The sequence below is a fragment of the Diplotaxodon limnothrissa genome, linkage group LG16 (genome assembly GCF_057381915.1).
Source record: "Diplotaxodon limnothrissa isolate DT_005_m linkage group LG16, D_limnothrissa_male_GT1.1, whole genome shotgun sequence".
In the NCBI taxonomy this organism is placed as follows: domain Eukaryota; kingdom Metazoa; phylum Chordata; class Actinopteri; order Cichliformes; family Cichlidae; genus Diplotaxodon; species Diplotaxodon limnothrissa.
Window position 1 is genome coordinate 12,290,366 of NC_140611.1, and position 13,986 is coordinate 12,304,351.

General features: G+C 44.5%; 1 long non-coding RNA gene across 1 annotated transcript; it reads right to left on the reverse strand.

The window, feature by feature from the left end:
* Nucleotides 1-1,947: 1,947 nt before the first annotated feature.
* LOC146615824 (uncharacterized) lies at nucleotides 1,948-13,630 on the reverse strand. The gene is made up of 3 exons (XR_014906945.1): nucleotides 9,972-13,630; nucleotides 3,002-3,060; nucleotides 1,948-2,009 (listed from the first exon to the last, which is right to left on the reverse strand). It is a non-coding gene; the product is annotated as an uncharacterized LOC146615824 (long non-coding RNA).
* Between the last annotated feature and the right edge of the window lie 356 nt (nucleotides 13,631-13,986).

Consider the following 13,986-nt stretch of genomic DNA (forward strand, 5'->3'; position numbering starts at 1 on the left):
TTATCCTGTATTATGTATTGCAGCTCATGTGTTAGTTTGGTATAAATGAAACAGCATCACTCAGCTACCCCCCTTTTTTTTTTAAACGTGCAGCGATAGGAGGATCTAGTGTAGGTAATTTTACACTCAACAAATAATTTTGTCTGTAGAATTTATTATTTATTGATTTGTTCGAATGACAGCTGAAAACTCAGTTTATAAAGATAGAAAACACGCAGACATACACGGAGAGGAAGAAGGCACATGCGCTCATGGTCACTGTCAGTGCAGCTCGTATAGAATATCCCTCACCAAAGCCCAGAGTCATATTCGATTAGCAAAAAAACAAACAAAATTGATAAATGACTGAACTTTTTTCCCTCGGTTGCTTAATGAAGCGAATCATTTCAGCCTCACTCATATCAGCTCTACTTGAACCTTGGAGCTGTGGAAAAAGTAAGGCACAAAACCTTCACTCTATATTTGTCTTTGACTTGATTATAAAAGAAATAACACTGTTATTCAAAAGACCCGCTGTTGCAAGGGAGCTTTGCCTCGGTTTCTTTTCTTAGCTGCGGAGACTTATTATATTTTCAACTGTATTGCCGGAGCGTTGCTGGAGGGCTGCAACAGGACAAAGACGCTGCTGCCGATCCCTGCTGAACACACACATTAAAAGTAGAATCGTGCCCCCCTCCCATCCCTTTTTTTCGGTTTCTTGTAAGGCTCGGTGCCGTAACATGTGTTTTCAAAGCCAGCTGCCTGCTGCTTTATTCATGTAGGTATCAGTCTAGTTAGTGTGTGTGGAAAGAAGTTGCCAGCAGAATTTGTCAAATTACAGTTTGACTGCATTTCTTCTGGTTTTGTTTTTTTCAAATTAAAATCGTTTGTGAAGTAAAAACATACTTTGGGATGTAGAAGTTGCTTTTGGGGTTTGCAGACTTTCACAGGTAGGGATGTCTTCTGAAAGCACTGTGTGAAGGTTTGGTATAATCCCAGGTGTGTGTGCGGGTGTGTGCTTTTCTTGTAGCGTGTGTGTGTGTGTGTTGGCTGCAGGGGAGACAGTGCTGCCCCATTAATAAGGAGCCGGTCTGACAGCAGCCTGACAAGCTCCTGACAGACAACAGCCCAGCTTTGAGCTGAGTTACTAGAATATTCCTGGCATCTCTTGCTTGGGGTTAACTCCTGGGACACAAAAGCAACACTGAATCAATTTAGATTTAGTAGATTTGGAGATTTCTTTCTTTCTTCAAATGTGATTTTCAGCTTGACAAACGACAGTCACTCAGCAGTATTAATGTGAAATATTTTCTCTTTATTGAATTGTCAGGGTCAGGCATTTGAGCCACATTGACAGAACAGATGAATGCTTACCTTTTCGAGCGCCCGTGGGATTATATAAGAGCTGCTTATATTGCTTGCCAGAAACCCAGCAGACAATGTAGCTGTAGAATTGAACCACACAGAAATCTACATTGTATGCCAGGTTCAGGACGAAAGCAAAGGTCTCTCCGAGGGCTTTTCAAATACACATTGCTGCTTTTCCTTTGGAAAAATACGCTCCTTTAAATTTCTCTCACAGAACTTTAATATTTACAACCAAGGACATTTCATATTAAGAGAATCTTGCAGAGGCCAAGGAGAGAAGGCGAAATGAGTGAGAATTTAAAGAAGAATGACAGAGGAGGAAGGAGTGAAGAAAAAAAACCAACACAAAAAAGCCTTGACAAGGGGCCCTTGTGGAGTTGTGACACAGAGAACATCCTGTCTGTGGGGTCACAGGATGGAGCCCCCCTGACATCGCAGCCAATGCGGGGACTGGAATGTGTCACTTAGCCAATAGGAAGAGGAACGAGCAAGCTTGACTGGGAAGTAGGCAGAACTGTCAGAGACCCAGTAGCCAGATGTAGCTGCTGATTGCTACACAGGATCTACACTGCCTACTGAGCAACTGACAGCAGCTAGAGAGGCGTGAACTGCGAAGGCTGGCCGGTTTAGTCGTGTCTGGGTGGGGAGACTCTGGACCCCATCTGAAGAAAGAGTGAAGAGAAACAGAAAATAGGTCCATTATGAACACATACAGATCTCAGGGACAGACCAATTATGTAAAACAACAAAAGGAAAATAAGAAAGAAGGAGAAGGTGTGAGTGCAAGATGCAAATATGTAGAGGCAAAGGAAAGAGCACAGGGGGCAAACTGCAGAGACGAGATCAAGCGGGAGAAAATGAGGAGCCCGAGGGAGGGGAAGGATATAGGAGATAATCTGCTGACGAACATCTCCAAGCATGGCATTATCAGTTGCAGATTCCTGTCATTCTTTCCCATTAGCCCTGAGGCATGGCAGACAGAGCCACCGCCGTGCCGACCCAACGCTGAGCCCTACGCATAAAGAGAGCGCTAACTCAGTCTTCATAAAACTGCAACCTAGATACATGTGATTGGAGGAGATGGGTAACCTGGAAGGAGACAGCGGGGCCGATCTTTCTCCCTTCATTTCGCTCTGCATACCTGAGGCCTCATGACTATATTGATCAAACATTCTCTGACCAGCTGATGGTCACTTGACTCCACTTTCTTTTTATTAAGGGAAATGTGCTGGCTTCTCTCTCCCCCTCTCTCTACTCTGCCCCTCTTTCCTCCTCCTTCCTCGCATTCCAGCGTTCTGACACCGTAAATGCTCTTTCTGTCATATGCGTCTTTACATTTCCCCCATCTTACTTTTCCTCGTTTCAGCACCTCATTTTTTTTCACCATGCCAACTATGTCATATCGTTTGTCTCATCTTACCGTATAAGAGAAATTTCTCTGACAGCTCCCCAACTGAACTTACCTGTGAGCCTAAGGTTTAAAGTGCTAATACTGTTTGGGCTCCCTGCACTGAGGGATTTGAGGTAGGGAGAAGGGGAAGTGGCCTAGGGCTCTGTTCTTTTGACAATAGTGGCAAAGAAGCTGAGAGAGGAGGGGACAGTGGCGAAGACAGTGTTTGATGCAGATTTTTTTTTTAAAGAATGAATTTCTTACCTCTTGTGGGAATGGCTCGCGGTCATTTATCTGGGACAATCCATGCAAAATCAGCAAACCTGGAAAAAAAAGGAAAGTGATACTTAAGACTTCAGATGCTAATTTTAAGATGTAAAAAACAACAACAAATAAAACAAAAGATGTCGTTTAGCATAAAATAAGGACCGGTGTGTGTTAAAGCTGTGCTAGTGTAGTGTCAACAGGTCCAGACTGGTGAGGCTCAGTGAGTTCACTGGGCTAAGAGGCAAAGTGATAAGGTCTATGTGTTATCGCTTCCCTTTTTTTCCACACTTTGGTGATGCTGCCACTGCCGCTAGGCAGAGAGGTCAAATGTACATAAGCCAATCAGCTTTTTCAATTTTTCAATCGAAAGCAACACATTGAGTTGATGCGATATGGACATGCTTAGGAGGACAGAGGGTGAAGGCACACAGAGACAACAGAGGAAGTGAAACACCATCTCAGATAAGCCAGATTAATCGGGGTTTTCATCAAAGCGACACCAGCTCTCGGTTTTTAAACACACGTCTTGTGCATACTCAGATGCTACGGCGTTTGAGGAGCTGGACTGAAATAAAAGCAGGTGGACAATCTGATGCTTAATACTAGCCAGGAAATCCAGGAAAGCGAGCATGCGTCTGTAGTTCTTCCTCTAGAGAGGAGTGAAATGAGCAGTGATGCGGAGCGCTACAAAACTGCAAGATGAAGTGGGGAAATGCAAGCAACCCAAGCGACAAGGGCGATTTGGACTAGAGGAAGAGGGGGTGAGCGCTAGGAGGCCTGGGGATGGGTGAGGTGGTTCGAGGAGGGGCGAGGCCAGGCGTGCCATTCCATTCCTGCCTGCGCTGGCCTATTCTATTCCTAGAGTGTGGTATATGGCAGTTGATGTGGCTTTCGTCTTAGCTGCCTTGAAGATGACTGGGCCTTTACCACATCCACATTCACACACAGACACACACACGCTCGAAACACATTCACAAAGTGGCAAATGTGTTCACATATACACCATGTAGTACACACAGATGTATACACACACACACACACACACACACACACACACACACACACACACACACACACACACACACACACACACACACACACACACACAAAGAGGAACTGAATCATTACCCTGCTTTAGCCTCAAAGTAGGGGGTGACCACTGTACAAGTATGTGTGTGTATTTTGTGCAAGCACGAGAGTTGCAGTTCTACAGTGAGCGACACTGGTTCACTGGTAGTGTGCATGTGCTCGTGCTGTTGCTCAAGTATGTGTGGGCATGTGTGTGTGGGTGGGTGTGTAGGATGTGTGAGCTGGGTGTGGATGCATTCCCTCCCTCGCTCTCTCTCTCTTGCTCTTTCTGCACGTGTGTGCGTGTGCAATACGTCCAGCACTCCATCTTTAAAGTCCCCTACTGTTCCAGCGCTGGGCTTATTATCTACAGTTGCTCTTCCAACAAAAACAAAAAAACAAATCCAGAAAAAAAAAACAGCCTGGAACTGTATCAGTTTATTTTTGAATACTAAGATTTGGATAGAAAAATTGATGGTAGAGAAAATTGGACTTTAGAAGCGCAAGCACATATTTTACTTTTTCTCACTGAAGCTGTCAGTGCTAGAAGAGAATTGGTGGACACTGACAGACTAAAATTCAAGAGTTTAGATTAAAATAAAAAAAAAAGCAAAAAACAAACAAAAACAGTCCACTTAATCTTTTAACGTCCACCAGGTCACCCGCAAACCATTGAGCATTAAGGGTTCTAGGTTGCTTTTAGTTGCACAGCAAATGCACACGATTTCAGAAACTAGTTTTTGTTAAGTTTTTGTTTTTCCAAGTCTCCTACATGGATTTCAGCCCTCTACTCCATCTGTTATTATTCCATCTGCGTATGCCAAAATAGGTGAAAATCCATCATTCGAACTTTAGTGTAACTCTACCCCAAACAGACTGCTGACAACCTGGTGAGTGTGAAGAAGTTCATACTTAGCTTGTTCCCATACAGCCTCGGCAATTTCGCTGGGTTAACAAAGTGAACATTGCACCAATCACTTTGCTTTCACTCACACAAAGAGATGCTTAGACTACAAGATGAGACGAGCCTGAAATGCAGTGCTCACCAACTGCTTGCCACCAATTAAGCAGCCGTTCCATGAGGCCTGCTGCCAATCAGATATTAGTTCTCAGCTCCCCAGATTTCAATATACCCCAGCCTGACAGTATAATTGGTTATGATGGGGGAGTGAGAGCTTCCAACCAAAGAGAGGAAGCCAGTAGCTCATATTCGGTGGCGGCAGAGGTTATGGAAGCTCTGTCTTTGCTGTTACCTCTGTTCGCCATCCAAAGTCATTCCCTGTTCCAGAATATTGCTATCCTGTATCCACGCTGCTAAAGTCACTTTCCCCGCCACCCTTTCCTTTCCCTCCCTCTCACTTTCTATCCTTATTATAAATTGTAAAGATAAAACAGGCCTTTACTTGTAAAGCTATCCCAAATGGTTCCTTTGAGTGCTGCTAGGTGGCTGTCGGTTGAGTTACACACTGAATCCAGACCTTTAGACTGAACAGCCAAAGAACCTCTCCAGAGGGAGCCCCAGCCTCAAATATACAGCTTGTACCCCAAACCCAGGCTCAGCCCCCCGGCCTACAGAGAGGGATGTCTGCAAGCTCTTCGAGGGGGCTGGACTGATGGGAAAGACCTGGCGAGATGACCAAGGAAAGCTAACTACCTCCTCGAGCTGCTTTATGAAGGTTTGGCAAATGTGCAGGGAGCACAGAAAGAAGGGAGCCGAAAGGAAAGGAAGGGAAAAGGAAAAAAGTATAGAGAAGGAATGGAATGGATGAAAGGTGTCCCATTGTCCAAAATCAGTGTGAGGGTACTTTGCTTTGTCGGGTCACAGGGTTTAAACAGGACCAGCGCTGAACCCTGGCACACATAGCCATAAATCTGCTTCATTAGTGCCAACATAAGGCAAAGCAGAGGCTATAATGTAATAATGTAAGCTCTGTCTGCAAGAGGCACAACCCGGCTACTGATACCTTCACTACCTCCACCCTGAATACTAACGCACGTCTTGACAAATAGCCCAAAGAGACTGAAAGTAGATAAGTCAGTTGTGGAAAGTTTGATTTTTAGCAAATAATCAGAAAGTCTGGATGTTGTTGTTGGGAAAACTGTTGAGCCCACTGTGTGTCTTCTTTTAATCAAGAGTACACAGGGATTTCATTCTGCTCTCTTGAGTGTTGTATGCAGCTTGTCTAATAGCAACATGACCACAGTTCCTTCTTGACGTCGTCCTACTGAAGCCACTTTGAATAATCAGCCAAGCTGAGTCATTGTGCTAACTGATTACCTTTGGAAAACAAAAGGAACACCTTAAAAACGCAGCTCTGCGGGCCTTGCCCATTGATCCTGGTTTTCCATGACGTGCATCCGTCTCTACAGCCTCTTTCTCGCACACGCACGCACGCACACTCACATTGCAACTTATTGGAATTCAGTGAGGCCCAGGTAGGGGAAGCTTTGCCCATATATGTGCAAAGGAGGAACCAGGCCAGGTGTGTGTGGTTAGTACACGTTGGAACGTTCTTGAACACACACACACACACACACACACACACACACACACACACACACACACACACACACACACACACACACACACACACACACAAAAGAAATGCACACAAGACGTATGCAAACACACAGAATCTCTAACGGGCTTTTTCTGTTGTGCATGCACACACAGTGCTTTGAGCCCTGCGACATCTAAGTTATCTAGCTAAGCTCTTAACACTACAATCTGCCTGTGAATGACAGACTTGTGTAAGTGAGCTGTTGATGTATAAACAAAGACAAGTCATGCGAAAAGGAAAGTAGGGAAAAGAAAAAGGAGAAATGAGTCAAGTCATAGTTAAGATTGTTCTTGCGCCGCTTAACCCAGTTTCAGTTACATAACTCCTGTCAGCGTTGGAATAACTACGGTATGTCACAACGCCTCACTTCCCGACGCCAGCCGCTATGAATGCAGTTCAAAGTAAAGCCTGCCACAGGTGACTTAAGTCCTAAGTTCCTCCAGCCATCTGCCACCTGTCATTATGCGGTCCACGTTTGCCCCCTCCACTCCACGTCACGAGCACATTGTTCCTGATATTAAGTGTAGCCGTTATATCCTTTTGTTGTCAAATTGAGTGTGGTGGAATAAACAGAAAAGCTGCTTTTATCACTACCGTGTGGATATGTGACCATTCCACAGCAGTTTGTCAGGATGACACCTTTCTAATTAACCTAACCTGCTTGCTTGAGGTCCTTTTCAGTACATTAAAAAAAGAATTCTTCCATTTAAAACTCACAAAGAATAAATATTTCGTATTAAAAAAATTCCTGCATATTTATCTTTGACCATAAACCTTTATTTGTATATATTTTATTTCCACTAGTTAATAGCCAAATAAAAATAATATAAAAATAAACTAATTGGTATTAGCTCTGCATCTCTACATTATGTCAAAAAAAGTAACACATGTCAATATATTCATTTTTTATGGGTTAAATCTGCTCAGCCAGTCATGGCCTTTTAAAAAGATTTAAATCTATTTAAAAATTGAAAGTTTAACCATTCTGTTGAATAGTTCAGTTTAGTTAGATTGACTGAGCTTTACAGTGCTGCATCACTGCCAAGGTTAAAATTAGGTTCAGTTTGACTAAAAAATGAAAGGTTTGTAGATGACTCACCTTGCTGTTTTTTCAAGCCACTTTTATTTGGTTGTTAAATGGTTGTAATCCAATAGCCCCTAAAATCTCTACTCATGCCAGTAATACAGTCAGCAAATAAATGTATGATGCAGATGTAGATTTCTCGCCTTTTTTGTAACCAAATCTCAATGTTGCTTTGACATCTGGAAAATTATCTTAATCAACGTCTAAATAATCATAATAATAATCATAAAACGTAAGAAACTGCTACAACATGCCCTGGATTTGTATACGTGACAAAAAAAAAGTGCTCTCCTCTTCTTATTATCCAAAAACCAAGTCATTTACGTTTGCCTATAGAAGCTGCAGAAAGGTGGTTGGCCTGAGATGGTTAGCTGCTTATTGTCAAGTAGCACAGAGCAGGGTTCACCGTGTAGGCAGGGTGATAAGACAAAAGGGCAGATTCCATGCTAATCTGGGCTTGGGAATTTAATCTTCCTCATCAAGATACCTGCGATGCATCTCGCCGCCAATCTCTTTTCTATCGTGCACTCGCGCCGGAAACGCTGCCCCGATAAGTGCCGACAGATCCTCGCGCACCAACGTGACAATTCCTTATCACCACTCCTCACTCTCTTTCTCGCCGTCTCCCTATCACACCTCCTGATAAACCATAAACTAAAGTGGGGACAGGAGGAGTGTAGGAACTGCAGTAAGCTCAAGGAGTGGCCATTATTGTGTCGCAGTAAAACAAAGGGTGTGCATGTCCGTCTGTAGGGTTGGCTTTTGGCAGGCACCGGCATGGTAACGTGGTTATGGTCCACACACACACACAGAGGTCACCCTGATAAATTATTTTCCTGTTTGTTTCCTGAGAACGGCCTCTTACATTATCTCATCATCTTGATGAGATCGACAGATTGATAGCATGACTTCCTTCTTTGTTGAAATTCTTTAAGCGGAAATCTAAAAGTGTAGACGGTCACAAAATAAACCTTCGTCCCCGAAAGTGAGTCATGAGGGAGCATTATTACGTGTTAATGCTGGAAACTTTCCCTCTTATTACATGACAAGTAAGAGTAATGATAGCTGGAAGGAGCATTATGTTAGTCAGAGAGAGTGGGAGACAATTTGAAGAACAACAGCTGGGCAGAGAGCCACAACTCTTTAAAAAAAAAAAGAAGATGAAGAAAAGAAGAAAAAAAGCCCACTGCTTCAAGACACACACCCCTCTGTTCAGATTGTGACTAAGCCCGCTTAGGCAAACACATGTCACCCACAACCACTAGCACTGATTCACACGACTCCTTAAAACACTCTCTCTGTGTCTTGCACAGACCAACACATATACACACATGCGGCGGCAGCGCTTTAAGAGGTGGTAACCAGGAGGGACAGCGGCGACAGCGAAGGGGAGAATGACTCCAGAGTGCCGGCTCTGCAGTCATCAGACGTCACTCCTTTGCAGCCAATCATGTCAGCTGCCTGCCATGTCCATTCATAAAGAAGCCACATGCTCGCTGTCCATGCTGTATGATATTTTATCCACACCCCACCTCCCGCTCCACCACCAACGCCACCGCTTCCACCTCCACCCCACCCCAGACGCTCAGTTCATTCATGCCTTCTGCTGCAGAGCAAAAGGACTGTGCTATCTGTGTCAGTTGAAGAGGGGGGGGCACAAACACACAGCGTGACTGAAACAGAGAGGAAGTGGTGCTTCTGTATTTAAAAATGGCCCATTGACCACAAAGACCTATTTTAATCACAAGACTTCATATCAGCGTTGCCTTCAACAGACTATGTCTGGTATATTACCGCAGCACTGATGATAGCACACACCATACATTTTGCCTCCCATCTAATCCTGGCTGTGCGACTGTAAGTCAGCCTCAGAGCAGAGTCAAACAAATCGGCTGTGTGACAGTGAATCAGCTCCTCTGTAACGCGATCGCAGCGCTGGGGACGCTCACGCTAGTGACCATTCAAACTCAGAGCAATCCGAGACAAGCTGAAGGTGACCAATCACCAGCTTCAAAACAAAACAAAATTGAACAGAAAGAAAAATCAGAGCACAACTTCACTACTTCAGGCTGTGTGAGAGTTTGCCGACAGCCTACAGACTGCTCTTCCTCTCCACCTATTAAGGATCTGGGAGCAGTTTCTCAACCTTAACTTGTAACATATGATATCCATCAACAGCAGCAGCAGCAGCAGCTCCCCTACTTTCTGGGAATCTTTTCCCTTTCTTTTCTTTTTTCTTTCTTTTTTCACTTACCCGTCTGGGTGAGAGTAGTGTTTCCTCCCAGCGCTGAGTTTGGAATGAGGGAACCCCCCCACATATGCACACCCCTTCCCTCAACCTCCACTCGAATTTCTTCCTCTCTGGTGTCTTTTCTTTAAGTTTTTCCCAGTGTTTCTGGGCGTCCTCTCGCTCTGTCTCTGCTTCAAAGAGGGATTCCGGGTTCCCTTTCACTTTGACTTTGCTTGGTCCAACAGAGAGTGAAAGAGAGAGAGAGGGAGGGAGAGACGATGTTGGGTAACGGTGTCTCACCCACGTCACTGCCCAGGACCGTGAGGGCAAGTGACATAAAGCTCGCCATAGCTCAGCTTCTGAGAGATTTCATCCTTACATGTCTCCTCATCTGTTTCCCTGTCTTTTTAGCCTCCTCCCGTTGCATTCTTCTGAGTGTAATCAGTAACAGGCTTAAAGTGACAGCAGCAGCACTGAAAAACCGGCTCTCTCACTCACACACAGAAGCACACACTTTCACGTACGCACAAAAAGACACACACACACACACAGACACACACACACACACACACACACACACACACACACACACACACACACACACACACAGACAGCTTGTGAGGCTCCCTCTGGGCTAAAGGTGCTTTCCCAGAGCTCTGGAGACACTACAGCCGTTAAACTCCCTCTAAGCCCCGCCAAAGTTGCACTATCACATGTTTCACAGCAGTCTATCTCTCTCTCTCTCTCTCTCTCTCTCTCTCTCTCTCTCTCACCTCCTTCCTTTTCTCTTACCCTTCACCCTCCCCTTCTCTCCCTCAACCCCTTGACTGACACTGTCGGACATACTCGCTCACACACACTCACAGGACTGCTGCTTCTCCCTCTCTTATACATAGAGGGGGCTGAGCCTAAAGCAGTGTCCTGTTACAGCTCTCAATTGAGGTTAGGGAGAGGACATCCATTCAGAAAAAAAGAGAGGAGGGAAGAAGGAGGGGGAGAGGGAGGAGGAAAAAAACTTAAGGGTAGCCTCTCTGTCTCTCTCCCTCGCTCTCTCTCTGTGTATGTGTGTGTGTGGTGGGGTCTTCAAAAGCAGGAAACTCCCCCGCTAGAGAGTTGAGACTTCTATTAAAAAAAAAAAGGAAAAGAAGGACTGCTTCTCATATAGTGCTTTGTTACTCGAGCACTATACTACATGTATCAGTCAGTCATTCATACAAGCGCTTTTTACAATGCCAAAGTGCTCTCTGTCTAACTTTCACACTGGAGGCCATTCAGGTGATCGAACCTCCCGCACTACCTCCCGAGCCGTAGCCACTCTGAAATGAATATGAAATAAGGCAACACAAACAAAAACAACAGCTACAGTCTTTGTGACTTCCAGCCTACATTCTCCACCCATAAGGACATACACCCACATAAACAAATGCTATATATGTGCATCGTATCTCGACTGCTTCATGCGCCACATTTGAAGATGGAACTAACAAATGGGCTGCTGATTGAGACCACAAAGAGAAAGTACCAGAGTTTACAGAACCGGACGGACTCATAAACAAGCGAGTAACCACATGTTGACCACAGCTACTAAGAAGAAAGTACCTAAGTTCACAGGTTAAAAAAAGAAAGAAAAAGAAAACGGGGCAGGAATGGATGATGACAGTTCCTGGGGAGACTGTGATATATTAATTTACAGGAGTCTTTGGCACCTTTTGTCCCCCTGATCTGAAACTTTTGACCTGAAGCTGCCCTCGACCTCAGTCAACCCCCCTTGGTTTCTACCTCCCTCCTTGGAGCTTGCTTTCTCACCTACATCCTGCTATTTTACCCCAACTTCTGCCAACCACACCTATGAACCATCACCACCCTGCCCCACCCTCAGCTTCCATCCTCCTCCTCCCTGCTCGTGTGTATGGGGTAAGAGTGGGCTGAATGGGAGTCTCGAATTGAAGGGATCACATAGTTGGTTTGTTACTCACACGGGAGGCCATGTGACTCACCAAAGGCCATGCTTCACCCATGCTACGCTCCCGTTACACATATTGTGGTACGGAAACACGCACACACGTTTTAGTGGAGCCGGATAAATGCTTTTGTCAGACCTCATTCATAACTATTTAAATAACCTCTGTGAGTCACATAACAAGTAGGGTTAAGTAATAATTGACCTATATACACACATTTTGGTATTAAAGCCCTTAAGTGCAATCTCAGGGCAACTTGCAACCTATTGTTTTTTTGTATGTACAAGAACGCCACTGATTACCTGACCTGACTGTCCTGAGGAGGTAAAGCTCTATCACGTTATAAAAGAAGCTTAGGAAAGTTTCTCACCTCAGTGATGACGTGAGTGGGATCCCAGCTTCCTGTGAGCTGCGACAGCATCAGTTGGCTCTCCTGTTTGGGACACAATTGAACCTAGTATGAGGGATTGTTTGTGTATGTCTCGTTGTTTCGGTGCGTTCTCTTGTACACACATGTACACTGTATAATTTCATGCTACCTGCCCAGGGACTGTTGACGCAAGTCAGCATTAGTGCTTAAAAGATTTGGTTGTATATTTTTTTTAGAACATTAAAACACTGAGATTTGGTCAAATAAAAAAAAAAGTTTTAAAGGGCTTCTAAATAAAGCCTTCATGAGAAATATTATATAAGATTTTTTGTTTTTAGTCTAAATTTATAATTCTAGTGTTTACAAACTACATTTCCATCCAGTGTCTTTGGACCTCATGAGCTAACATCAAAGACATCATCGCATATAGCTCTGCTTGTCGCGCAGAGAGAGTGAGTGGGTGAAGGCTGAATAACAGCTCTCTCCGTGTGTGAATGGGTATCTGTACGCGCTTCGCTGTGTTCAACGGGTGCCGCTGAGCCTCGGCATCAGGCTGCACTCAAGCCAGGGATGACTCAGGGTGAGAGCGGCTAAATGACTCCAGACCTGCCGACAAACTGCGGCATGAATGTGCGCGGGTCGAGTCACCGGGAGGATTTAAATGGGACTCTGTGCGCTTGCCTGGTTTGTTTTTGTTTCTTTCTGTTTGAAATAACTTTGTTAATTTTCTCTCGTGTATTCCTGTGTGGAGCTATTTCGGGTCGACCATTTGATATGATGTGCACTACCTGCCAAAAGCAGCGATCTGACAGATTATTCCTGATCTTGTTATTCAGATGCTCTGCAAGCCAGCGACAATGAGTCATTGATTTCTTTTTTCCCTAACAAGTAGGTAATTTATAGTTAAAATGAAAAGAGTGCAACGGTCTGTCTTTAGCAAATGATGAATCTGCAATTATTGATCCTAAAAACAATTTATAATAACACAAAACCAAAAAGGAGTCAGGTAAACATGAGACTGAACATATTTTCTTCTAAATGATCTAATCAGAAAATATGAAGAAAACTGTTCTGTTTTGCGGTTAAATCCCGTGTTAAAGACAGCAAATTAATTAGCGTGTGTGCTGATGAGACTCACATGATGTGAGTCTCAGTTTGACATTAAAGGGTTTCTCCTAAAGAGCAAAGTTTCTCAGTAACTAAGAGGTTTGCCATTTTAGAATGTGACTCAGTCTATTGTGGGCACAAAGTGAGCACCGCCTGCTCGCTTTCTCTGGGTGGATACAAGGGCGGAGATGTGTTTCAACACACATGCACAGCACAGGCGGGGGTCTTTCCTTCATGTAGTTACAGACACACACGTACCCCCCCACCCCTCCACCCACACCCACACACACACACACACACACACACACACACACACACACACACACACACACAATGGAGATTTCAGTGGAAAGGAAACTGGGGATTCCTAAGATTCCTGTGGACAAAAAGGTGTGAACTCAGGCGGCTGAGCAGCCTGGGAATTCTGCTGGGTTGACTTGAGAAGCAGTTAAATGGCTGACCAGAGTTAGTGGTGACACACAGACAGACAGAGATAAGGAAGAGCTGGAGAGATAGAGCGAAGGAATTCAAACAGCAGGAGAGAGACGAGAATGTGGAGAGAATGCAAGAGAAAATATTGAAATGGTAAAATGGGTCCGCG